The 26461-nt window shown below is 45.3% G+C and overlaps 1 protein-coding gene across 2 annotated transcripts in view; it reads left to right on the top strand.

The window, feature by feature from the left end:
* Positions 1-359: 359 nt before the first annotated feature.
* The window catches only part of LOC141084146 (protein shisa-like-1a), an 84374-nt gene continuing 58272 nt past the window's right edge, over positions 360-26461 (top strand). For both annotated transcript variants that reach the window (XM_073568629.1, XM_073568630.1), the window contains exon 1: positions 360-617. The gene's annotated coding sequence lies outside the window, so the exon portion shown is untranslated. The remainder of the gene's footprint in view (positions 618-26461) is intronic.

Genomic DNA, 26461 nt, shown 5'->3' on the forward strand with positions numbered 1-26461 from the left:
GTGCTAAATGTACAACACATAGAGATAAAGTGCTCATCCAAAGGTCACTGAGGCAGGTAGGGAACCTCCACCCACACACCTGTGCACCTGCGCAACCACTTCCATATGTCTCTGGGGATCATCTGCACCAAAATAACCAAACCCTTCCTACCCAAAGAGTATCAGAAGGCAGAACCTGCAAAGATTTTTTTCCTGCATTTTTGTGTGAATTCACTTTTTAAACACTGTAATCTGTTCCCTGTGTCCCGAAGAGTTTACAATCTGATCCCTCATGTCCAGAGTTTTCCCTAACAATCCCATAAAGGCTGAGCCTTGCAGCCAGCAGTGTCATTCCTACTGATCTGCTTCTTCTTCAGTCCTGGCTTAATTAAAGCGTTTAGTTCTAGACCTTGAATACATTTTAATAAATTGCTTTTACAGAAGAGGGGGCTGCGAGTCTCAGACTTTTGATTTTTTGGATTTGTGTGGGAGAGAGAAGGGCAAAGGTAAGGACCAGAGAGAACAAAACCCCTCTCCTTACATTACACATTACCAAGTAGCGGAGATCTCTTCAAGGCTGCCTCAACAAAGGAGCTGTCCGAAGAGAATGGATTTCCAGCCATCGCTCGGTGCCGCACGTAAGTCCCCATCCTAATGTGCCTGTCGCTGTCATTACTGTAATTGCTGCCTACTGTTTGTAGAGAAAAGCTGCTGCATTTCATTCAGAGCGCAAATACAGGTTTGGCTCGTGCACCCTACAGGGTGGTCGAAAAAGGGTTAAAAAAAAAATCAACTTTTTTTAATTGTTATTTTTTTAATTTCAGTTGTATATTGTCCTGCTCTTTACTGAATGAGATGATTAGAATGACAGCCCCGCTTAGTTGTACATTGCTGCGGAATATGTTGGCGCTCTATAAATAAAATTATTCTTAATCATTATTAACTGTCACTGTATAGGGCCCCTCCATACGGCCTGCTATAAAAATATACAGCATAGATAACAATATCATTTCATCACCACTGTAATGATTTTCAGCTACACAGAAAGACCGCCAGAGTTCCCCAGAATTGTCATTGTTCGCTCCACCAGGGGTTTATTGTTACCCTATCACCTGCTCCAGTTTCTCATGGATATTAATTAGTCAAACCATATTCCTGACTGACATGGCACTGCTTCTGATGTGAGCGTTTGTGCGGCAGTTTACAGTATTACTTTCACCAGGTTTTTGCTATCTAAGCAGTATAACATAGAGGCAGAGACACTGATTCCGGTGATGTGTCACTTACTGGTCTGTTTGCTGCAGTTTTGATAAAATAACTCTTTTATCAGCAGGAGATAATTATTATTAGAGGACTAGTAAACCTGCTGCCATGTAGTCCTCTAAATTCATGAGCGCCGTATAACCACACCCATTCAATTGATTGCCAGCATTCAGCCTATGCACAGTGTCGACAGAAAGCTGTCAATCAGTGATGTGGGCGGCATTATACAGAGCTCAGCAGTAAAATAACTAGTAGATCTACAGCAGATAAAACTGTGATTTTAATGAAAGTGCAGCAAGCAGCACAGTAAGTGATATATATCACTGGAATCAGGGTCTCTGCTTCTAAATCATGCTGCTCTCAAATTAGGAACCTGGTGACAGATTTCCTTTAATTAATATTAACACTTCTATTATCTTAATATTTGTCGGTGGACATGTCTGTTAATAATATCTATGTAAACATTATATTCTCATGTCGGACGTTGACAATTGTAGAGAGATGAGCTGCTACCTGGACACTACTTATCTTTCCCAGCATAGCCAGACATAGACCACTTTGTCTGAAGTTCTTTCTCTTGTGACTGTCACTGCTTAGCTGATGTAGTGTTGTCTCTTTCTTTAAAATGAGATACTTCAGCAGCTGTAGAGTGAATGATACTGTGCACAGCTCTTAGACCAGAAGAGCCTGATGTACTTATTGTAAAAATCCATTCTTGAATGGCTATATGCTCCTTTTTGAAAGTTTAAAAGGGAATCTGTCACCAGATGTTTGCTATGCCACCTTAGAGCAGCATGTAGATATACTGTAGGGCAGAGATACTGGTTCCAGTGATGTGTCACTTACTGGGCTACTTGCTGTCATTTTTTTTTATAAAATCATTGTTTTATGGGCTATAGATCTATCAGTTCTCTGAATGCTGAGCTCTATATAATCCCACCCACAACACTGAATGGCAGACTTCTATATACACTGTGCATAGACAGAAAACATATACAGGGCTCAGCATTCAGGAGGACTGATAGATCTATAGCAGATAAAACAGGGATTTTATCAAAATAAAACTAAGTAGACCAGTAAGTGACAAATCGCAGGAATCAGGATCTTTGTGCCTACACCATGCTGCTCTCAGATTACATAGCAAAAACCTAATCACAGATTTCCTATAAAGAGTAAATGGATTGAACTGCTTGAACTAATGAGGCTGATGTACCTAGTTGGAAATCCAAGTCAGAAAAGCTGTATGTACAATGTATTCGGAAAGTTTCCCTCCTAACATTAAATGAGTATTTTATGAGACACAGTTCTGGCTCCACTCGTAAAATGCTCACATTAGTAAGAGGATTATACAGCCATTCTGACGTGGATTTTCTAAGTAATGAACACCAGCTTCCTCAGGTCTAATAGATGAATTTACTATTGCCTTCTGTTTACATTGTGAAATCTGGTAACAGATCTGCTTTAAAGGGAATCTGTCACCTATTTTTCCGCTATCAGCAGCCGCTCCGCCATCAGGGGCTTATCTACAGCATTCTGTAATGTTGTAGATAAGCCCCTGATGTAACCTGAAAGATAAGAAAAACGAGTTATATTATACTCACCGGGGGGCAGTCCGTTTTTGGTCTGATGGGTGTCGCGGTCCGGTCCGGCGCCTCCCATCTTCTAACGATGACGTCCTCTTCTTTTCTTCCCATCACGGCTCCTGCGCAGGCATACCTTTTCTGCCCCTGGGTGAGTATAGTATAACTTGTTTTTCTTCTCTTTCAGGTTACATCGGGGGCTTATCTACAGCATTACAGAATGCTGTAGACAAGCCCCTGATAGCGGTGGCCGCAGCTGATAGTCGAAAAAATAGGTGACAGATTCCCTTTAAGACTTTGGACTCTGTTGTATAAAAGCCGATTTGGAGTTTTTGCCTTTGTAGACGAATAAGCAGAATTCTATGCGCACAGAATGAGCGTAAATACAATTGTTCTGTTAGCATAGAATATAATTGTTATGGGCAGAACATGTCGGCATTAATGATTCACTCACCCGAAGAGCGATCGTTTGTTCCAATTATTGGCTCCTCTGAATGAGTCTTTCCAATAATTATTTACATGTTATTGCAGCCACTTGTATCACTGGATAGTAACATCATTCAGTTTATATTCCAGATCTCTAACCAAAACTAGAATTAACACTTTGGCCACTGAATGTATAAGTTACGTCTGAATGAAGAATAAAACATCACACAGTGCACAAAAAGTAAAACGAGTGATGGCAGCTTTCTGCTCGCGGGGAGGACGACGTGCTCCGGGATGATTCACAATTCGGACCAGTGGTAGTTGAGTCTCTGGCCCAAATTCTGCGCTCCCCGATACTTCAAAGAGATGCAGATAATTGGGATTGAAAGTGCAGCGATCTAGGAAGTTTCAGAGCAGCACTTGCAAAATCTAAAGGAAAAAGCTTGTAATCGCTATGCAGCTTGTCTACAAGACCGACCGCCTCTAGAATCCAGCAGTGGACCGTAACCTAGGCAATGAGCAGTAAGTTTATGTGCACACGTTACGGATTTGGCTGCGGATTTTTCTGCAGAGAATCCGCAACTCCTGGCAGAAAACGCGGAGTAAAACGCATGCTGTTTTCCAGCGGAATTGATGCGGATTCCTTGCTGTTTTCCTGCGGATTTTATGCGGATCCTAGTGCGTTTTGGCTATGCGGAGAGGAAGAGAGAGAGAGGGAGAGACTGCACTTCACACGCACGCTGAATGATCTGCCATAGACTGCCATTTGTAATAGGCAGCCATTATTCTCCGCAGCGCAGGACCTGTTTACCGATGTGCTGCTGAGAACCCAAAAAATAATTTCACCCAACGAAAGAGCATTTTTGTCCAGGGATCAGCAGTGTGTTTAGACTGTAGAATTATCATTTGAATACAGCTTTAGACAGGTAGATAAAATATTTGAGTTTATCGCTATACATATAAAAGCAGGATAGACCAAAACATCACTGGAGTAGAGATAATGATCAGGATGGCAAAGAGGAACACATAATCAAAAAAATGTCCCCAAGGACTGGGAAAAACCATTAAGTGCAATGCTGTCCAGCCTGAATACATGTGGGAATTCCCTATTAAACAGGCATTCCTCACATGTATTCAGGCTGTCCGGCAGTCACAAATCATGCAGCTGCATCGACAGAAACTAAATCTCCGAGCACATCCAAAACATTTGGGGGACACCCGAGCATGCTCGGAAAAACCCAAGCAGCGAGTATACTCGCTCATCACTAGCAATAACTAAACCACATATAAGAAGAATAAAGACCATAACAGAAACCATAACTAAAGGGCTGCAAAGGGATCCTATACCTATGTGGAAGGGCCCTGTGCCGAACAAAAGCAAGGGACGCTCCAATACTGAGCAAAACAATAGAAAAAAATGGAGCAATACGTCCAATATGTGATGTATATAAAAAGATATAAGTTTATTACATACATATAAAATATATATATCATTACATGTAAGCAGAAAATGAATCAATAAGGCTAAGTGCACACGTTGCAGAAAATTTCTGCACAAAAACCTGAATCCCTTCCCAGAAACCGCACCTATTTTTCCGCGGCGGTTTTTGCGCGTTTTTTGCGCGGTTTTGATGCGTTTTTGATGCATTTTTTACCGCAGCAGTTTCTAAAAGCATGGGAGAAGCCTAAACCGCGGAAAAAACCTCAAAATTAATGTGCATGCTGCGGTTTTTACCGCGATGCGGTTTTTTCGCGGTAGAAAACGCATCAATGTGCACAAAAAGTGCAAAATGCATAGAAATGACTGTGCACCTTATTTTTAGCGGTTTTATAGCGGTTTTATAGTGAAAACCGCGGTAAAAACCGCTAAAAAAACGCTGTGTGTGAACACAGCCTTATAGAGACAATACAGAGATAAGATCAAGTAGAGAGCAGCATGTACAACCATATTACATCAAATGGGGTTTATTATTATTTATTTATATAGCACCATTGATTCCATGGTGTTGTACATGAGAATGGGTTACATACAAATTACAGATATCACTTACAGTAAACAAACTAACAATCACAGACTGATATAGAGGGGAGAGAGGACCCTGCCCTTTGTGGGCTTACATTCTACAGGATGGTGGGGAAGGAGACAGTGGGTTGGGGGGTTGCAGCAACTCCAGTGATGGTGAGGCGGTAGCTCCAGTAGTGGTGAGGAGGCAGTGGGGATCATTACAGGCTGTAGGCTTTCCTCTAGGTTTTCCTTATTTTATGTAGACCTAATAGACATTAGAAGATAGTGGGGGGAGATATGATTACTTCATAGTAAACCTGTGCCTGTAATTAACCCAGCCCTAATCAAGTCAGGGTCCACCATGGCCCTGCAGACTCTTACCCATGATGTGATGTATAGGATGACACATCACCAGCCCCAACGCACGTTTCGCGTCGACTTCCTCAAGGGCCGTGCCTTAATATTTGACATGAAATCAGAATAAACCTTTCCCATTTTAGGTAAATTAGGATTACCATAATATTTCCCAAATGTCAGAATAGTGAGAGAGAGATAATGCTTTAAGGAATTTTTATTACTTACTGTAAAAGTCAAAAGTTTACATACACTAAGATTACCATGCCTTTAAGCAATCCTGGACTGCCCAAATGATGATGACATGTGTTTGGAAGCTTCTGATAGCTTCTTGGCAACATCTGAGTTAATTAGAAACACACCTGTGGATGTATTTTAATTCATACCTGAAACACCCTGCTTCTTTGTGTAGCATCATGGGAAAGTCTAAAGAAATCAGCCAAGATATCAGCAAGAGAATTGAGCTTGAAGAATATAAGGGGTGCTCACTGAACTCCAAAGGTGGTGCTCCAAGGTATGCAAGTAGCAATCAAATAACAAAAAAGCTTGGGCACTCAAATGAAAATTTATTGTCCGATGAAGAATAATGAGGCAAATACCACCACCATACAAAAAGGCAAAAATCAATAGAAAGACAAATTATCTTCCGCAACATTTCGGCACAAGCATGCCTTTTTCAAGCAGAATCTGCTGTAAGAATGGATTACAGGTAACGGGATCTAGTCTCCGTTCATGCCTGCATGGTGTGGGAGCAATGACAAAGAGTGACGGAATTTTTTGTTATTTGATTGCTACTTACATACCTTGGAGCACCACCTCTGGAGTTCAGTGAGTACCCCTTATATTCTTCAAGGTTATTGTTCTTTTTGGGTTGCTGCTCCTGACAGACGGATGTCTTTTTCAACATTATCATATAACCCAGAGGAGGCTTCTAGCAAGAGAATTGAGGACTTGCACAAGTCTGGCTCATCCTTGGGTACAATTTCAAGATAAAAAAAGGTTGTTGTTCCAGCATCTGATAAAATTAGTTCTTTCTTCATTTTAAATCCATTAAAACTTTCAAAAATTACAATAGTTGCATGGACAAGTTGCCTTTTCTATGCAACCATTGTAATTTTTGTAATTTTTAATGGATTTAAAATAAAGAAAGAAATAATTTTACCAGATGCTGGAAAAACAACTCTTTTGTTTCCTTGAGCACATTAAGGGTGGTTTCACATTAGCGCTTTTTAAGCGCACGCACGGCCGGGGGTATCTCCGCCCCCGAGCCGGCTCTCTGCCCGGCGTGCCCGCCCCTTGCTTGTAGCGCCGCCTCCTAGCGCACAGCGGCGCCTGCGATCGGCGCACCCTATCTTTAGCATAGGGTGCGCAGATCGTGCGCAGGCCGTGCGCTAGTTGCGCTTTGACCTGCGCTGCGCACTTTTGACGGTGCGCCGTGCTCGCCAAAATCAAACTTTTTGGATTTTGGCGCGCACGGCGCACCGTCAAAAGTGCGCAGCGCCGGTCAAAGCGCAACTAGCGCACGGCCTGCGCACGATCTGCGCACCCTATGCTAAAGATAGGGTGCGCCGATCGCAGGCGCCGCTGTGCGCTAGGAGGCGGCGCTACAAGCAAGGGGCGGGCACGCCGGGCAGAGAGCCGGCTCGGGGGCGGAGCTACCCCCGGCCGTGCGTGCGCTTAAAAAGCGCTAATGTGAAACCACCCTAACTGGTGTGGATCCACCTGGTTCCGTGCAAACTGGACTTCAAGTACTAGGTGAGCTGGCTTTTCTTTAACAATTTCAAGATACCTGAAGGTGCCTCATCAGAGGCGTAGCTAGGGTTTTGGTTCAGGGGGGGGCGAAACTTCTGAGTGGGCCCCTAACTAGGTGACTTTGATTACAACTCGGTGACACACCCTAATAGTGGATGTAGGAGATGATTGCGCTGTTACTGAAAATAATCCCTATATAAAGACCAATATTGATATTACCACCATATGGTCAGTGGTAAATACCAGTCCTACAGAACATATAAGTGATTACTGCATAGTTATAGATGGTGACTTACCGCTGACGATCTTTCTGATAGAATCGTTCACTTTTCACGTCTTTTCCATCTGGCCCAGACCGACATGACAGCTCCTCCAGACAGGATTCTGCTACAGAGAATACAACAGCGATATGTTCCACTTCTCATATTCCAGCCCCATCACCATCTATCTCCAACCTGCAAAAAACCCTCATCCTGCTGATACCCCAATACTGAGCTGCTGCTGCCGTATGTGTCCCTATTACTGCACCTGATACCCCAATGCTGAGCCTCTGCTGCTGTATGTGTCCCTATTACTGCACCTGATACCCCAATGCTGAGCCGCTGCTGCTGTATGTGTCCCTATTACTGCACCTGATACCCCAATACTGAGCCGCTGCTGCCGTATGTGTCCCTATTACTGCACCTGATACCCCAATGCTGAGCCGCTGCTGCCGTATGTGTCCTTATTACTGCACCTGATACCCCAATACTGAGCCACTGCTGTCGTATGTGTCCCTATTACTGCACCTGATACCCAATGCTGAGCCTCTGCTGCCGCATGTGTCCCTATTACCGCACCTGATACCCCAATACTGAGCCGCTGCTGCCGTATGTGTCCCTATTACTGCACCTGATACCTCAATGCTGAGCCGCTGCTACCGTATGTGTCACCATTACTGCACTTGATACTCCAATACGGAGCCGCTGCTGCCGCATGTGTCCCTATTACTGCACTTGATACCCCAATGCTGAGCCACTGCTGCCGTATGTGTCCCTATTACTACACCTGATACCCCAATGCTGAGCCACTGCTGCCCATGTGTCCCTATTACTGCACCTGATACTCCAATGCTGAGCCTCTGCTGCCGCATGTGTCCCTATTACTGCACCTGATACCCTAATACTGAGCCGCTGCTGCCGTATGTGTCCCTATTACTGCACCTGATACCTCAATGCTGAGCTGCTGCTACCGTATGTGTCCCTATTACTGCACTTGATACCCCAATACGGAGCCGCTGCTGCCGCATGTGTCCCTATTACTGCACTTGATACCCCAATGCTGAGCCACTGCTGCTGTATGTGTCCCTATTACTACACCTGATACCCCAATGCTGAGCCACTGCTGCTGTATGTGACCCTATTACTACACCTGATATCCCAATGCTGAGCCGCTGCTGCCGCATGTGTCCCTATTACTGCACCTGATACCCCCTATAAACACACAGCTCCGCTCCGCACCCCTATACACACATGGCTCCACTCCGTACACCTTGTACACACGCACTGTGCTCCGTACACTTTGTACACACGCGCTTTGCTCCGTACAAGCTGTACACACTCGGCTCCTCTCCGTGCACCTTGTACACACGCAGCTCTGCTCCGTGCACCTTGTACACATGCAGCTCTGCTCCGTGCACCTTGTACACACGCTGCTCTGCTCCGTACACCCCATACACACATGGCTCTGCTCCGTACACCCCATACATACACGGCTCCGCTCCATACTCCTTGTAAACAAACGGCTCCGCTCACCCCATACACCACGGCTCTGCTCCTCCGTATACCTCATACATGCATATCTCTGCTCCGTACACCTACACACACGGCTCCGCTCCTCCGTACACCTTATACATGCATATCTCTGCTCCGTACACCTTCTACACATGGCTCCGCTCTGTACACCTCATACACACACAGCTCTGCTATACTACATCCACCCTGTAAACCCCTCCTGACCCCACACAGAAACTTCACCTCATCCAGCCAGCATCCTGACAACCAGCACAGCAGAGTCCTGCAGCCACTGAAGCCCCTGATCGTGTGACCCCTGACTCCGCCCCTCCTGTGACCTCATCACAGGTCCTGTGCGCACAGAATAGCCCAGGACGACATTGCTGGCTGGGAGGTGGGGGGCCTACTGCTGGCACCGGGGCCCCCCACCACCTTCTCAGGGGCTCATAGCGCCGGGCAGCAGAGTAAGGAGATTGATTCTCCCTGCTCTGCTGCAGAATAGTGGTGCAGTGTAGTGTAGCTCTGGTGGGCCCACTCAGAGTGCAGGGCCCGGGGCCACCGCCCCCCCTGCCCCTGGTAGTTATGCTACTGTGCCTCGTTCATCTCTTCAAACAATTATAAGGAAGTACAAACAAGATGGGAATGTCCAGCCATCATACCGCTCAGGAAGGAGACGAGTTTTGTGTCCCAGAGATGAACGTGTTTTGGTCCGACATATGCATATCAAGCCAAGGACAAGAGCAAAAGACCTTGCGGAGATGATGGCGGAAGCTGGTAAGATTGTGTTAATATCCACAGTGAAACGAGTACTGTATCAACATGGGCTGAAAGGCCACTCTGCCAGGAATTAGCCATTACTCCAAAAAAATCATAAAACAGCCAGATTAATGTTTTATAATGCAAACAGGAATAAGGACCTTAATTTTTGGAGACATGTCCTATGGTCTGATGAAACTAAAATTTAACTTTTAGGGCATAATGACCGTTGCTACATTTGGAGGAAAAAGAGAGAAGCTTGGAAACCTAAGAACACCATCCCAACTGTGAAACACGAGGGAGGCAGCATCATGTTGTGGGGTTGCTTTGCTACAGGAGGGACTGATGCACTTCGCAAAATAGATGGCATCATAAGAAAAGAAGATTATGTGGCAATACTGAAGCAACATCTCAAGAGATCAGCCAGGAAGTTAAAGCTTGGGCGGAAATGCGTCTTCCAAATGGACAATGACCCCTAACATACTGCCAAAATGGTAACAAAGTGGCTTAAGGATAACAAGGTCAATGTTTCGGAGTGGCCATCAAAAAAACATGATCTCAATCCTATTGAAAATTTATGGGCAAAGCTGAAAAGACAGAAGAGAGCAAAGCAACCCACAAACCTGGATCAGTTACACCAGTTTTACCAGGAATAATGGGCCCAAATTCCAACCAACTAGTGTGAGACGCTTGTGGAAGGATATCCCAAACATTTGACCCAAGTCATTCAGTTTAAAGGAAATGGTACCAAATAATAATTAAATGTATGTAAACTTTTGACTTTGCAGTAAGTAATTGTAATGTGTTGCTGCAGTGTAGTACAGCACAACCTCCACCAGGGGGTAATTGTGAGGGAAGAGAGGTTGCACACACACACAGCGTAGTAACACAGAGCAACAGCACAGGTGTCACAGGTAATGAAAGTAGTCAGACTAGCCGAAGTCAGCAACTGTCAGGAGCAGAAGTACCAAGGGAGAGAGCAAGTGCGTAGACAGGGACGAGCAAGAAGTCAGGACCTACCAGGAACATGGTATCAGAAACATAAGAAGTTGTCAGGGTGCATGCCAGAGGGTCAAAATCCAGTCAGAAAGCGTGGTATCAGAAATGGAAAAACCAGAAGCAAAGTCCAGAGATCAAGCCGGGTCATACACAAGTCCAGGATATCAGGGGCAGGAGGAACACTAAAGGAATACAGGTCAGAGGCACTAGCTTGGAAGCTTGCAGTATAGCTGACGCTGGCATGCAGAGGACTGAAATAGCCCAGCCAGCTCCAGAACGAGGGGATTAAATTCCACATGACCAGTCCAAAGAGAAGACAGCAGAAAACAAACTCTGGACTGGATCATAACAGTAATAAAATGCCTTTAACCCCTTCACCCCCAAGGGTGGTTTGCACGTTCATGACCGGGGCCAATTTTTACAATTCTGACCACTGTACCTTTATGAGGTCATAACTCTGGAACGCTTCTATGGATCCCGGTGATTCTGACACTGTTTTCTCGTGACATATTGTACTTCATGATAGTGGTAAAATTTCATTCAAATAACTTGCGTTTATTTGTGAAAAAAACGGAAGTTTGGCAAAAATTTTGAAAATTTCGCAATTTTCCAACTTTGAATTTTTATGCCCTTAAATCACAGAGATACGGCACACAAAAAACTTGATAACTAACATTTCCCACATGTTTACTTTACATCAGCACAATTTTGAAACCAAAATTTTTTTTTGTTAGGAAGTTATAAGGGTTAAAAGTTGACCAGCGATTTCTCATTTTTACAACACCATTTTATTTTTAGGACCACATCACATTTGAAGCCACTTTGAGGGGTCTATATGATAGAAAATACCCAAAAGTGACACCATTCTAAAAACTGCACCCCTTAAGGTGCTCAAAACCACATTCAAGAAGTTTATTAACCCTTTAGGTGCATCACAGGAATTTTTTTGAATATTTAAAAAAAAATGAACATCTAACTTTTTTTCACAAAAAAAATACTTCAGGTTCAATTTTTTTAATTTTACCAAGGGTAACAGGAGAAATTGGACTGCAAAAGTTATTGTGCAATTTGTCCTGAGTACGCTGATACCTGATTTGTGGGGGGGAACGACTGTTTCGGCGCATGGCAAAGCTCAGAATGGAAGGAGCACCGTTTGACTTTTTCAATGCAAAATTGGCTGGAATTCAGATCGGACGCCATGTCACGTTTGGAGAGTCCCTGATGTACCTAAACAGTGGAAACCCCCTACAAGTGACCCCATTTTGGAAACTAGACCCCCCAAGGAACTTATCTAGATATGTGGTGAGAACTTTGAACCCACAAGGGCTTTACAGAAGTTTATAACGTACAGCGGTACAATTAAAAAATCATATTTTTTCCACAAAAATGATCTTTTCACCCCAATTTTTATTTTCCCACGGGTAACAGGACCCTAAAATTTATTGTGCAATTTGTCCTGAGTACGCTGATACCCCACATGTGGGGGTAAACCACTATTTGGGCGCATGGCAGAGCTCGGAAGGGAAGCAGCGCCATTTGACGTTTTTGGCTGGAATTGAGATCGGACATCATGTCGCAATTGGAAAACCCCTGATGTACCAAAACAGTGGAAACCCCCCACAAATGACACCATTTTGGAAACTAGACCCCCTAAGGAACTTATCTAGATGTGTGGTGAGAATTTTGAACCCCCAAGGGCTTCACAGAAGTTTATAACATAAAGCCATACAATTAAAAAATCATATTTTTTCCACAAAAATGATCTTTTCACCCTCAATTCTTATTTTTCCAAGGGTAACAGCACCCTAAAAGTTATTGTGCAATTTGTCCTGAGTACGCTGATACCCCACATGTGGGGGTAAACCACTATTTGGGTGCATGGCAGAGCTCGGAAGGGAAGCAGCGCCATTTGACGTTTTTGGCTGGAATTGAGATCGGACACCATGTCGCGATTGGAAAACCCCTGATGTACCTAAACAGTGGAAACCCCCCACAAATGACACCATTTTGTAAACTATATCCCCCAAGGAACTTATCTAGATGTGTGGTGAGCACTTTGAACCCCCCAGTGAATAAAAAATTCGTATTTTTTCCACAAACATGATCTTTTAGTCACCATTTTTTTTATTTTCCCAAGGGTAACAGGAGAAATTGGACCCCAAAAATTGTTTTGCAATTTGTCCAGAGTAGGCTGATACCCTACATGTGGGGGTAAAACACTGTTTGGGCGCATGGCAGAGCTTGGAAGGGAAGGAGCACCATATGACTTTTTCAACTCAGAATTGGCTGGAATTGAGATCAGACGCAATGTTGCATTTGGAGAGCCCCTGATGTGCCCAAACAGTGGAAACCCCCAATTCTAACTCCAACCCGAACCCCAACACACCCCTAACCCTAATCTCAGCCCTAACCCTAGCCCTAACCCTAGCCCTAACCCTAATGGAAAAATGGAAATAAATACATTTTTTTAATTTTATTATTTTTCCCTAACTAAGGGGGTGATAACGGGGGGTTTGATTTACTATTTATGGCGGTTTTTATGTTTGGCGGCTGTCGCACGCTAAAAGACGCTTTTTATTGTAAAAATAGTTTTTGCATCACCACATATTGAGAGCTATAATTTTTCCGTATTTTGACCCACCGAGTCAAGTGAGGTCTTATTTTTTGCGGGACGAGTTGACGTTTTTATTGGTACCATTTTCGGGCGCATGACTTTTTTTATCACTTTTTATTCCGATTTTTGGGACGCAGAATGAACAAAAACCAGCATTTCATTAATTTCGGTGGGGTTCGTTTACACAGTTCCGCGTGTGGTAAAATTGATAAAGCGGATTTATTCTTCGGGTCAGTACGGTTACAGCGATACCTCATTTAGGTCTTTTTTTTATGTTTTGTCAGTTTTATGCAATGAAAACTTTTATATAAAAAATAATTATTTTTGCATCGCTTTATTCTGCGAGCTATAACTTTTTTATTTTTTCGCTGATGATGCTGTGGTGCGGCTCGTTTTTTGCGGGACAAGATGATGTTTTCAGCAGTACCATGGATATTTATATGCGTCTTTTTGGTCCCGCGTTATTGCACTTTTTGTTTGGCGGTATGATAATAAATCATTATTTTTTGCTTCGTTTTTTAGTTTTATTTTTTAAGGGGTTCACTAAAGGGGTTAACTAATGGGGCAGTTTTATAGGGCAGGTCGTTATGGACGCGGCGATACCTAATATGTGTACTTTTATTGTTTTTTTGTTTTTTTTTATTTCCAAAAAATGGATTTATTGGGGGAATTTTTTTTTTTTTCTAATTTATTTTGGCGATTTTTTTAAAATTATTTTAACACTTTTTTTTTAACTTTATTACATAGTTCCAGGTGGGACATCACTGTCCTGTGACAGATCGCTGATCTGTCACATCACAGATCACTGTGACAGATCAGAGATCTGTCACAGGCACTGCTGCAGACTTCCTCATGCCTGCGCTTTGCAGGCACTGAGGAAGCCGTCTCCCTGCAGGCCCCCGTCGCCATCTTGGATTCGGGGGCCTGCAGGGAAGGAGCCGCCTCCCTGCCGTTGTTTCCCTTTAACCCCCGGTACACCGCGATCATGTTTGATCGCAGTGTGCAAGGGTTAACGTGTCGGGGGCAGTCCGTGACCGCCCCTGACACATTGTGCCGGGTGTCAGCTGTGATAATTAGCTAACACCCGGCCGCGAGCAGCGGCGTTCATCACGTGGGCGCCGCTTATCGCTGAGACGTACTATCCCGTTCATGGGCATAGGGGCCCGGGTCCCATGGACGGGATAGTACGTCTGATGTCAGGAAGGGGTTAAGCATTCTCTCTCTCATTATTCTAGCATTTGGCAAATATTAATAATTATGGTGATCCTAATTGACCTAAAATGGGAAAGGTTTATTCTAATTTCATGTCAGATATTGAGAAAAACATGTGTCTTTTTATATAGTGTATGTAAACTTCGGTTTCAACTGTAGATAGATAGATAAAAAGTAGATAGAATAGATAGACAGATAGATATGAGATAGAAAGATATGACATAGATAGATAGATAGATATGGGATTGTTGGCAGTGGATTATTCAGGATACTCTCCAAGCATCTGACAACAGAGATTCTTTATTCAGGAACAAATAGGAACAATATATGATAAGCTTAATAGATCAGGAATAAATCATTTGAGTGTCTCTGTCTGTGCATCATCTACAGCAGGCTGCTTCTCTCATACACAGAAAAAAACAGGAAATACAGTCACATGCTCTCCCTGTGTCGGATATTTTTTTTGTTCAAACTTTATAAACACCATAGACAGGAATGGAGTTGTTGCACCAAACATATTCCAACACCCCCACTCAACAACTACTTATCCTGTTAGTCCCATTGCGGTTCTGAAGTCCATAATCTTGGCTGTTGATAATGGCTTTGTCATACCATCAGCTATCATCTTGTCAGACTCGCAATAAACAAAGTACACCACGGTCCACTAAGTCACGTAAGTGGTGATGTTTTACATCAATGTGCTTAGTCCTTGCACTAATCTTCTCACTGCTAGCAAGTTTAATGCATCCTTGGTTGTCCTCGTAGATAACTGTTGGTTGAGCTAATGGCTTGCCGAAATATTCCAAAAGTTGTTTCAACCAAATTCTTGACTTGCATAAGCATTAGACATATATTCTGCTTCTGTAGAAGATAATGCGACTGACATTGTTTTCTGCTGGACCAAGAAATTGAATTTTCTCTTATCTTGAACAAGTGACCCTTGTTGATTTCCGATCATTTGAATCTCCAGCCCAATCTGCATCCACATAATCTCTGAGACTGAGATCTCCTGATGCAGATATCTTAAGATTTAGCCTTTGAGTTTCTTTAAGATATTGAAGAATTCTCTTAATTGCATTCCAGTTGCTTTGGCGTGGCTTGCTTACACGTCGGCAGAGAATTCCAACTGTGGCTGTGATAGCCGGATGAGTTGTGGTTGCTATGTACAGAAGTGCCCCCCACTACTTGTCTGTAACCTTCATTGCTGGGTAGCAGATCTTCTTCTCCTTCCAACTTTAAGTAGGATGGATCTGTGGCGCCCCTGAGGCTCAGTCGCCACAGAGGTACTGCACCTTCTCCTAAGGTGTAGTGCCCCACCAACTAGGTAAGTTGGGAACTCTTTTCCACACTCCAACAACTGCACCCCACACACAGGATAGTTCAGCACTGACCACATTGCGGCTTCATGCTTAGAGGGTAGCAGAGCACCTTTCGTGGTTCCTTGCTTCGTAACACGAGATGTGCTGGGAGGTGGGTGGAGTTGAGATTCATATAAAGGGTTTGGAAGGTTTAGAATTACAGATCAGTCTGGAGGTCAGTCAGTCAGGAGAGTCTGAGGACGGATCCCTGGAGGAAGGGATGGAAGAAGGAGTGCTGCAGCTGCCTCAGTGATCTGAGCCAGCTGGGACGGGAAAGGAACAGAAGGAGAAAGTCGTAGAACTGCAACCTAAGCTTCCATAAGAGAGAGAAGGAACAGCATGGAACGAAGGAGTAGGAGAACAGAGAGGAGTTGTGGGTTGGAAGAGGAACCCTGCCTATAGGTTCTCAGTGCAAGGTTGGGGCCCGGTCCCCGAGGTTGTATGGACACTTATGGTTCTGCAGCAGACACCGGTGGAGTAGTTGGCTGTAAAAGCACTACTCCCATCCAAGACTTGGGGCACAACAGCAACTGAATAGAGAGCCAGGACTCAGAGAAAGGAGTCCATGAGAGAGGCTACAGCTGTCTGTCATACAAGTAGAGTTGTTAGGAACATCTGACAGGAGGAACTTCAGAGTACCACGGTACTGGAGCTCTTCACACTAAAGGCGCAAAAGAGGAGTCGTTCAGGAAAGTTACATGTTGGCAGAGTGTTGGAGAGGACATGCCTGACTTGCCCGAGAGGTTGTTTGAGTCTCTGCCCCAGAGGACACAGCACGGAGGCAGGCACCAGTGTGTACCACGAACTGTGAGTAAAGCTTTGGAACTACAAGCCCTGGTGTCTTCCATTTAATTGTGCGCCAACACCGCCAGCACTGCTACATCTGGGTACCAACATTCCTCACATCGCCTGTGCCTATTCTCATCTACTGCAATTACACTGCCCTGGGGTTACAGCTTCACCTGTGGGGAGCTACACCATCTATGCTGCAACACACCAATAGCCCCAGAGGATCTGCACGCAGCGTTGGCTTAACATCTTACTTGCCAAACAAGACAGGTGGCGTCACGAACTATCACATAAACTATACTACAAACCACCATTGATTTGGGCACCCAGGGCCATGGACCGGGTCACCGCTGCTGTGACACATCCCACTGACACCGGCCCGGTACCGAGTACCCCACAGCCCTGGGACGGGGCGACCCAATTTTGGCGTCTAGAACAGGATGACGAGACCCGATGCCATCGGGTTCTGTGCGCCTGAAATTTGTGAGACTTTATACTTTTGAAAATGTGCAGAAGACCTGATTTAATAGACTGTAAAATGGACATTAGAAATGGCCGCTGGTGCGGAGAAGAAGGGTGTGAAGAGATGGGAGGTCCTAGGAAAAGACCGCAAAGAGTATTGGGCCTTCCCTGCCTGAATTACTATGTGACAGCGACATGGCCCACCCCCCGAGGGGTTCGTATACTGGCTTGGTATGGAGGCGCTGGAAGAAGACGCCGCCCCCAGAAGGAGGGGCAGAAGAAGTCAGTGATGGGAAAGGGGCCGAGGCAGGAAGAATGCCAGAACGCCATTTTGGAGGGTGAGGGAAGGAGGCCTGCGGAGCGCGGGGAAACGGATTTCCCTGGCGCCATGGCTGACTGCCCCAACTCGAACTCCGGAATGAACCGCCAGCAACTAGAAGATGAAATTGCTGAACTGACCACCCGTCTGCAGCTGAGGCAGGAGGCCTTGGAGTAGCTGAGACGGCAGCAGGCCCAGGAGGGGCCTACGCCTGCGGTACCCGCTTCACCGGTACCTGCTACAGCTGCACCGGACTGTCCTCCGGCAGCGCTGATTTTCACCTCCACACTGTCTGTGCGGCTGAGTGTACCGGAGGACCCGAGAGCTGAGACTATGCACCCGCCCGGACCTGTTGCGGCTGCGCAGGTCCCGACCGAGGCCACCGCGGACCCGGAGTCACCACCGGCATCACCGCCGCCGGCATCCCGGTGGTCAAGCCTGCACCGGACCAGAGGCCACACCGCCAGGAGGACCCAGGTACGTCTGATGTTCTGACAACTGGGAAGGCCCTGTGATGCACCACGGTCGCAGTGGCTGGCCAGGTCGTGCTAGATCTGGTCTGGGACCGGGATACCAACCCCAGGAGGGGACCAGCATTAAAACTTTCAAATCTCGTTACCCAGGAGGGTTTGTTTGCACCAGTTGTGCCTTTTTCTATTTTTCTATTTTTGCTATCCTGTTTTTCTGGTAGCACCTTTAGTTGCCCTGTTTTGATTGGCAGCGTTCTTCAATTTTGAACTAGCGATCATGAACTTGGAGTGATCCAAAATCTTTTATTATAAATAGTTGAACCTCTTTAGGTGCCCTGTTGTGAGTTCATTTTCCCCTTCATTACTGAGGCCCGAGGAACTCCCTCTTCTGGTAAAGAAAGGTAGTGAGCCTGATTATCAAACACCTGAGGCTGATGATGATGACTGGCTGAGTGGAGTTACTGACTGGATATAAGGCTGCCGATGCCCTTCTGCCCTGCGGGTGATTTCTCTGTGGGATCCTTGGAGACCAGTCTGAATTCCTGCTCCTCTAAAGCTAAGTTTGCTGCTTGGCCTTTTGCTTTGGTGCTTTGACTTTGTTTTGCTTTGTTTTTCTGGATTTCTGCCATTCCCTGCTGGGGTGTGCTGAATTCATTTAGCTCTGTCTTCTGAAAATACCTGAGTGCTGATTTAGTTTTTGAAGCCTAGCTGCTTCAGGGCCTTTTTCATATCAGCTTGTTGGCTTCTGTCTTTGATAGGGTTTTGGCAGATTGCAGACAGCAGCCTTCCTGTCCTTTCCTATCTAGGTAGTTTTGGGCCCCGTCTTTGCTCAGTCTATCTTTCTGTCTGTGTTAGTATTTTCATCTTGCTTCACCGTCATTATATGTTGGGGGCTGCCTATTGCTTTGGGGTCTGCTCTGGGGCAGTTTAGATTTCCCCATTCTTTCTTTAGGCCTATGTAATTCTCCGGCTGTGATCGAGGGGTCTAGGGCATCGTAGGAACCCCCCATGGCTACTGCTAGTTGTGTTGATAGGTTCAGGGGTCTGAAATCTGATAGTTGCCAACTTCTCTGGTTTTCTGGACTTAGCTTGTATTTCTGCTTTTGCCTCCTACGGTGACTCATTCATAACAGAATCACCCGCCATACCGCAGATCCTAGGGTACTCAATAGCAGGAAAGAATTGTAAAAAAAAAAAAAAAAAAAAGTGTGTATATTTTTTCCTCTATATCTCTGAGGCCGTAGGGGGAATTTTTTTTCTCTCAATGGAGATAAAGCAATTGTCTGATCGTGTGGAGCAGCTCGCTGCGGAAGTGCGGGGAATTTCTGCCTACCTTGCTCATTCACATGCTGCTGAACCAAAGATTCCTACACCTGATGTATTTTTTGGGAATCGGTCTAAATTTTTGAATTTCAAAAATAATTGTAAATTATTTTTTGCCTTGAAGCCTAACTCGTCAGGGAGCTCCACGCAGCAGGTTAAAATTGTCATCTCTTTGCTGCGTGGCGATCCCCAGGATTGGGCGTTTTCTTTGAAACCAGATGATCCTATTCTGACTAATGTGAACGCATTCTTTCAAGCTTTGGGGTTGTTGTATGACGAACCTAATGCCATTGATCAGGCTGAAAAGACCCTGCTGGCATTGAGCCAGGGTCGTGATTCTGCAGAATTGTACTGTCAAAAATTCCGAAAGTGGGCAGTACTTACTACCTGGAATGATAATGCCTTGGCTGCTCTCTTTCGGAAGGGGTTGTCAGAAGCCGTAAAAGATACTATGGTGGGATTTCCTGTTCCCTCTGGTCTTGACGATTCTATGTCATTAGCCATTCAGGTTGATCGGCGTTTGCGTGAACGCAAAGCTGCACGAGAGGTGTTGCCACCTGTTGAACAAATGTCTGAACCTATGCAATGTGATAGAGTTTTTTCCAGAGAGCAGCGTCAGGAGTTCAGAAGGCGTAATAAGTTGTGTTTTTTCTGTGGAGATGCCTCGCATATTATTTCTGTCTGTCCTAAACGAGAGAAACGCTTTGCACACACGTTTTCTGTTGGGGGTGTTCAACCTAAGTTTCTTCTGGCTATTACTCTGATCTGCTCCCTGTCCACATTTTCCGCCAAGGCTTTTGTGGATTCGGGAGCAGCCCTAAACCTAATGGACTTGGATTTTGCTAAACGTTGTGGATTTCCGATGACACCTCTGCAGACGCCTATCCCTTTGAGGGGGATTGATGCTACTCCTTTGGCTAAAAATAAACCCCAGTTTTGGACCCAGGTGGTAATGCGGGTCGCCCCAGACCATCAAGAAAATTGCAGATTTTTGGTGTTGCATAATCTGCATGATACTATTGTTCTGGGGTTTCCCTGGTTACAGATTCATAATCCAGTTTTGGATTGGAAATCTGTGTCTGTGGTGAGTTGGGGTTGTCGGTGTGCCTTTAGTGAGGCTCCGGTGTTTTCCACCTCTCCTCAGTCGCATGATGTTCCTGATTATTTGGCGGACTTTTATGATGTATTTAGTGAGAATGAGTCTGCGTCTCTGCCTCCTCATAGGAGTTATGACTGTACAATTGAACTGAGCCCGGGGTGTAAATTTCCCAAGGGTGGGCTCTTCAATTTATCTGTACCCGAGCACGAGGCTATGCGATCCTATATTAAGGAGGCGTTGGAGAAGGGTCATATTAGACCATCCTCGTCACCCTTAGGTGCCGGGTTTTTTTTTGTAGCCAAAAAGGATGGATCATTAAGACCTTGTATTGATTATCGTGCCCTCAACAAAATTACTGTCAAATATCAGTATCCGTTACCCCTGATTTCTGATCTATTCTGCAGAGTTAAAGGTGCTTGCTGGTTTACCAAGCTTGACCTCAGGGGGACTCATAATCTTATTCGCATTAAGCATGGGGATGAATGGAAGACGGCGTTTAATACTCCGGAGGGACATTTTGAGTACCTGGTGATGCCTTCTGGCCTCACTAATGCCCCTTCTGTCTTCCAGTGCTTCATGAACGATATTTTCCGAGATTTTGTCGATAAATTTTTGATTATCTATCTGGATGATATTTTGATCTTCTCCAAGGATTGGGATTCTCATGTGGAACATATTCGGACTGTGTTCCGGATCTTGAGGGAGAATTCCCTGTATGTCAAAGGATCTAAATGCCTTTTTGGAGTACAGAGGATTTCTTTTTTGGGATTTATTTTGTCCCCGTCAACTATTAAAATGGACCCGGCCAAGGTACAGGCCATTCACGATTGGGTTCAGCCCACTTCTTTGAAGGCCCTCCAGAAGTTTTTGGGTTTTGCTAATTTTTATCGGAAATTTATAGCAAAATTTTCTAGTATTGCCAAGCCATTGACTGATTTGACTAAGAAGGGTGCTGATGTGTTAAATTGGTCTCCGGAGGCTGTTTCTTCCTTTCAGGAGCTGAAGCGAAGATTCACCTCCGCCCCGGTTTTGCGGCAACCTGATGTCTCACTTCCATTCCAGGTAGAGGTGGATGCTTCTGAGATTGGTGCAGGAGCTGTTTTGTCCCAAAAGGATCCTGTAACATCTAAAATGAATCCCTGTGCTTTCTTTTCCCGAAAGTTCTCTCCATCTGAACGTAACTATGATGTGGGGAATAGGGAACTGTTGGCCATGAAATGGGCATTTGAGGAGTGGAGACATTGGTTGGAGGGAGCTAAGCATCAAGTCGTGGTCCTCACTGACAACAAGAATTTGATTTACCTAGAGTCGGCTAAGCGCTTGAACCCTAGACAGGCTAGGTGGGCCTTGTTTTTTTACACGTTTTGATTTTGTAGTTTCTTTTCTTCCTGGAACAAAGAATGTCAAGGCAGACGCCCTCTCTAGGAGCTTCTTTGCTGATTCTCCTGTGGTGACCAAGCCTGCTACCATCTTAGGCGAAGGGGTAGTTCTTTCTGCCATCTCGCCCGATTTGAGACGTGCTCTGGAAGAGTTCCAGGAGGACAAACCTGAGCGTTGTCCCAGTGGAAAGTTGTATGTTCCTGACCAGTGGAAGAAGAGAGTGATGTCTGAAGTTCATTGCTCTGCTTTGGCTGGTCATCCAGGTATTTTTGGTACTAGAGATCTGATGAGTCGGTTTTTTTGGTGGCCCTCCTTGTCTCGTGATGTCAGGAATTTTGTGCAGTCCTGTGGGACGTGCTCCCCGTCTAAATCGTGTTCTCGCTCTAGTGGGTTGTTGATGCCTTTGCCTGTCCCCAAGAGGCCAAGTACCCATATTTCAATGGATTTCATCTCTGATATGCCTGTCTCTCAGAGGATGACTGTTATTTGGGTGATTTGTGATAGGTTCTCTAAGATGGTTCATCTTGTACCACTCCCTAAGTTGCCGTCTTCCTCTGAGTTGGTGCCCCTGTTTTTACAACAGGTGGTTCGTTTGCACGGGATTCCTGAGAACATTGTATCTGACAGAGGAGTCCAGTTTGTGTCTAGATTTTGGAGAACTTTCTGTTCCAGGCTGGGAATTCAGTTGTCCTTCTCCTCTGCTTTTCACCCTCAGACCAATGGGCAGACAGAGAGAACAAACCAGACCTTGGAGTCATATTTGAGTTGTTTTATTTCTGCTGATCAGGATGATTGGGTTTCATTTTTGCCCTTGGCCGAATTTGCTTTAAATAATAGAGCTAGTTCTGCCACTTTGATGTCACCTTTTTTTTTGTAACTTTGGGTTTCATCCTCGATTTTCTTCAGGGCAGGTGGAGCCCTCTGCCTGCCCAGGTATTGACACTGTGGTGGAGAGAATGCACCAGATCTGGGACCAAGTGGTGGATAAGTTATCTCTCTCCCAGGAAAAGGCCCAGCGGTTTTCCAACCGACATAGGACCATTGGTCCCCAGTTTAAGGTTGGTGATATGGTGTGGTTATCATCAAAAAATATTGCTATGAAGGTGGCTTCTCCTAAGTTTAAGCCTAGATTTATTGGACCTTACAAGATTGTGGAGATTATTAATCCGGTCTCTTTTCGTTTGGCTCTTCCTGTCACATTTAAAATCCATAATGTGTTCCATAAATCTTTGTTGAAGAGGTTTGTTGAACCTGTTGTTCCGGGGGTGGCACCTCCAGACCCTGTATTGGTTGAAGGTAACATGGAATATGAGGTAGAGAAAGTACTGGATTCCCGTCTGGCTAGACGGAGACTCCAGTATTTGGTTAAGTGGAAGGGTTATGGTCAGGAGGATAATTCCTGGGTCTCTGCCTCTGATATTCATGCCAAAAGATTGGTGCGTGCCTTTCATCGGGCTCACCCTGATCGCCCTGGTGGCGTAGTTGAGGGTTCGGTGACCCCTCCTCAAGGGGGAGGTACTGTTGTGAGTTCATTTTCCCCTTCATTACTGAGGCCCGAGGAACTCCCTCTTCTGGTAAAGAAAGGTAGTGAACCTGATTATCAAACACCTGAGGCTGATGATGATGACTGGCTGAGTGGAGTTACTGACTGGATATAAGGCTGCCGACGCCCTTCTGCCCTGCGGGTGATTTCTCTGTGGGATCCTTGGAGACCAGTCTGAATTCCTGCTCCTCTAAAGCTAAGTTTGCTAGTCGGCCTTTTGCTTTGGTGCTTTGACTTTGTTTTGCTTTGTTTTTCTGGATTTCTGCCATTCCCTGCTGGGGTGTGCTGAATTCATTTAGCTCTGTCTTCTGAAAATACCTGAGTGCTGATTTAGTTTTTGAAGCCTAGCTGCTTCAGGGCCTTTTTCATATCAGCTTGTTGGCTTCTGTCTTTGATAGAGTTTTGGCAGATTGCAGACAGCAGCCTTCCTGTCCTTTCCTATCTAGGTAGTTTTGGGCCCCGTCTTTGCTCAGTCTATCTTTCTGTCTATGTTAGTATTTTCATCTTGCTTCACCGTCATTATATGTTGGGGGCTGCCTATTGCTTTGGGGTCTGCTCTGGGGCAGTTTAGATTTCCCCTTTCTTTCTTTAGGCCTATGTAATTCTCCGGCTGTGATCAAGGGGTCTAAGGCATCATAGGAACCCCCCACGGCTACTGCTAGTTGTGTTGATAGGTTCAGGGGTCTGCAATCTGATAGTTGCCAACTTCTCTGGTTTTCTGGACTTAGCTTGTATTTCTGCTTTTGCCTCCTACGGTGACTCATTCATAACAGTGCCCTCTCTTGGTTTTACATATAGAGACACTTTGCGAAGATAATGTCAAGTTTTATATAGAGACACTTTGCGAAGATAATGTTTTGAATGGACACTTTTCGAAGATGATGTCTGCCTCAAAGGACACTGCAAGAAATCCCAGCTGGGAGCGGTGTCCAGCACTTACAAAAATAATTGTTGAATGTTTTACTGTGAAGTATTTGATAATGTGTTTTATAAGAGTATTAGTAACTGAGAAATGGCTTTTAGAGAAGAATTAGGAATGTCTGATCTAGAGATGAGTGATGTGAATAAAGAATTGAAAGTAGACAGGTGACGGACCAGGTACTTGTGGTCAGCGTCTTGCGTCTAGAAGAGACAGTGAAAGTAGAAAAATAAATGTGTACTAGAGAAGGAAAATGAGAGAAAAAGGTGTTACAGAGAATAGCACTTTGAATTGAGAATTGCACTTAGAATTAAAAATTTTAGATAGAATTTAAGATAGAATTGTTTGTAACATTCAAGATGAGTACCTCCTATTCTAGGAAGATTAGTATAAGAAATGTTTAGGCAGCATTATAAAAATTTGTATGTTTCTTTGCTGTCTACTTTGTTCTCTTGCAGCCCGCGGACGTGCTGTGTTTAACGGGGGGGTATGTGGTACCCTGAGGCTCAGTCGCCACAGAGGCACTGCACCTTCTCCTAAGGTGTAGTGCCCCACCAACTAGGTAAGTTGGGAACTCCTTTCCACACTCCAACACCTGCACCCCACACACAGGATAGTTCAGCACTGACCACATTGCGGCTTCATGCTTAGAGGGTAGCAGAGCACCTTTTGTGGTTCCTTGCTTCGTAACACGAGATGTGCTGGGAGGTGGGTGGAGTTGAGATTCATATAAAATTCATATAAAGGTTTTGGAAGGTTTAGAATTACAGATCAGTCTGGAGGTCAGTCAGTCAGGAGAGTCTGAGGACGGATCCCTGGAGGAAGGGATGGAAGGAGTGCTGCAGCTGCCTCAGTGATCTGAGCCAGCTGGCACGGGAAAGGAACAGAAGGAGAAAGACGTACAACTGCAACCTAAGCTTCCATAAGAGAGAGAAGGAACAGCGCGGAACGAAGGAGTAGGAGAACAGAGAGGAGTTGTGGGTTGGAAGAGGAACCCTGCCTATAGGTCCTCAGCGCAAGGCCGGGGCCTGGTCCCCGAGGTTGTATGGACACTTATGGTTCTGCAGCAGACACCGGTGGAGTAGTTGGCTGTAAATGCACTACTCCCATCCAAGACTTAGGGCACAACAGCAACTGAATAGAGAGCCAGGACTCAGAGAAAGGAGTCCCCGAGAGAGACTATAGCTGTCTGTCATACAAGTAGAGCTGTTAGGAACATCTGACAGGAGAAACTTCAGAGTACCACGGTACTGGAGCTCTTCACACTAAAGGCGCAATAGAGGAGTCGTTCAGGAAAGGTACATTTTGGCGGAGTGTTGGAGAGGAGAAGCCTGACTTGAGTCTGCCCCAGAGGACACGGCACGGAGGCAGGCACCAGTGTGTACCACGAACTGTGAGTAAAGCTTTGGAACTACAAGCCCTGGTGTCGTCCATTTAATTGTGCGCCAACACCGCCAGCACTGCTACATCTGGGTACCAACATTCCTCACATCGCCTGCGCCTATTCTCATCTACTGCAATTACACTGCCCTGGGGTTACAGCTTCACCTGTGGGTAGCTACACCATCTATGCTGCAACACACCATCAGCCCCAGAGGATCTGCACGCAGCGCTGGCTTAACATCTTACTTGCCAAACACCACAGATGGCATCACGAACTATCACATAAACTATACTACAAACCACCATTGATTTGGGCGCCCAGGGCCACGGACCGGGTCACCGCTGCTGTGACACATCCCACTGACACCGGCCCGGTACTGAGTACCCCACAGCCCTGGGACGGGGCGACCCAGATCCATTGGTGTTGACTAGAGTTGAGCGACTTTTGGTTTTTTAGGGTCACGTTTCGTTTCGTGAAACCCGACTTTTCCAAAAGTCGGGTCGAGCAAGATCGTCCGATTATAGGGAAAAGTCGGGGTCGTACCGAAACACGAAACCCAATGTAAGTCAATGGGGAATAAAAGTCGGCAGTGAGAGGAGGACAGGAAACACACCAACAGTGCCCATTTGAATGCCAAAAGCATCAATTCTTCTTACTTAAGCTTGTCAACCTTAATTAACTTCATAATACAAGTTACGCACTG

Source organism: Dendrobates tinctorius, unplaced genomic scaffold (assembly GCF_039654945.1).
Source record: "Dendrobates tinctorius isolate UK_male_01 unplaced genomic scaffold, ASM3965494v1 ptg000022l, whole genome shotgun sequence".
Taxonomy (NCBI): domain Eukaryota; kingdom Metazoa; phylum Chordata; class Amphibia; order Anura; family Dendrobatidae; genus Dendrobates; species Dendrobates tinctorius.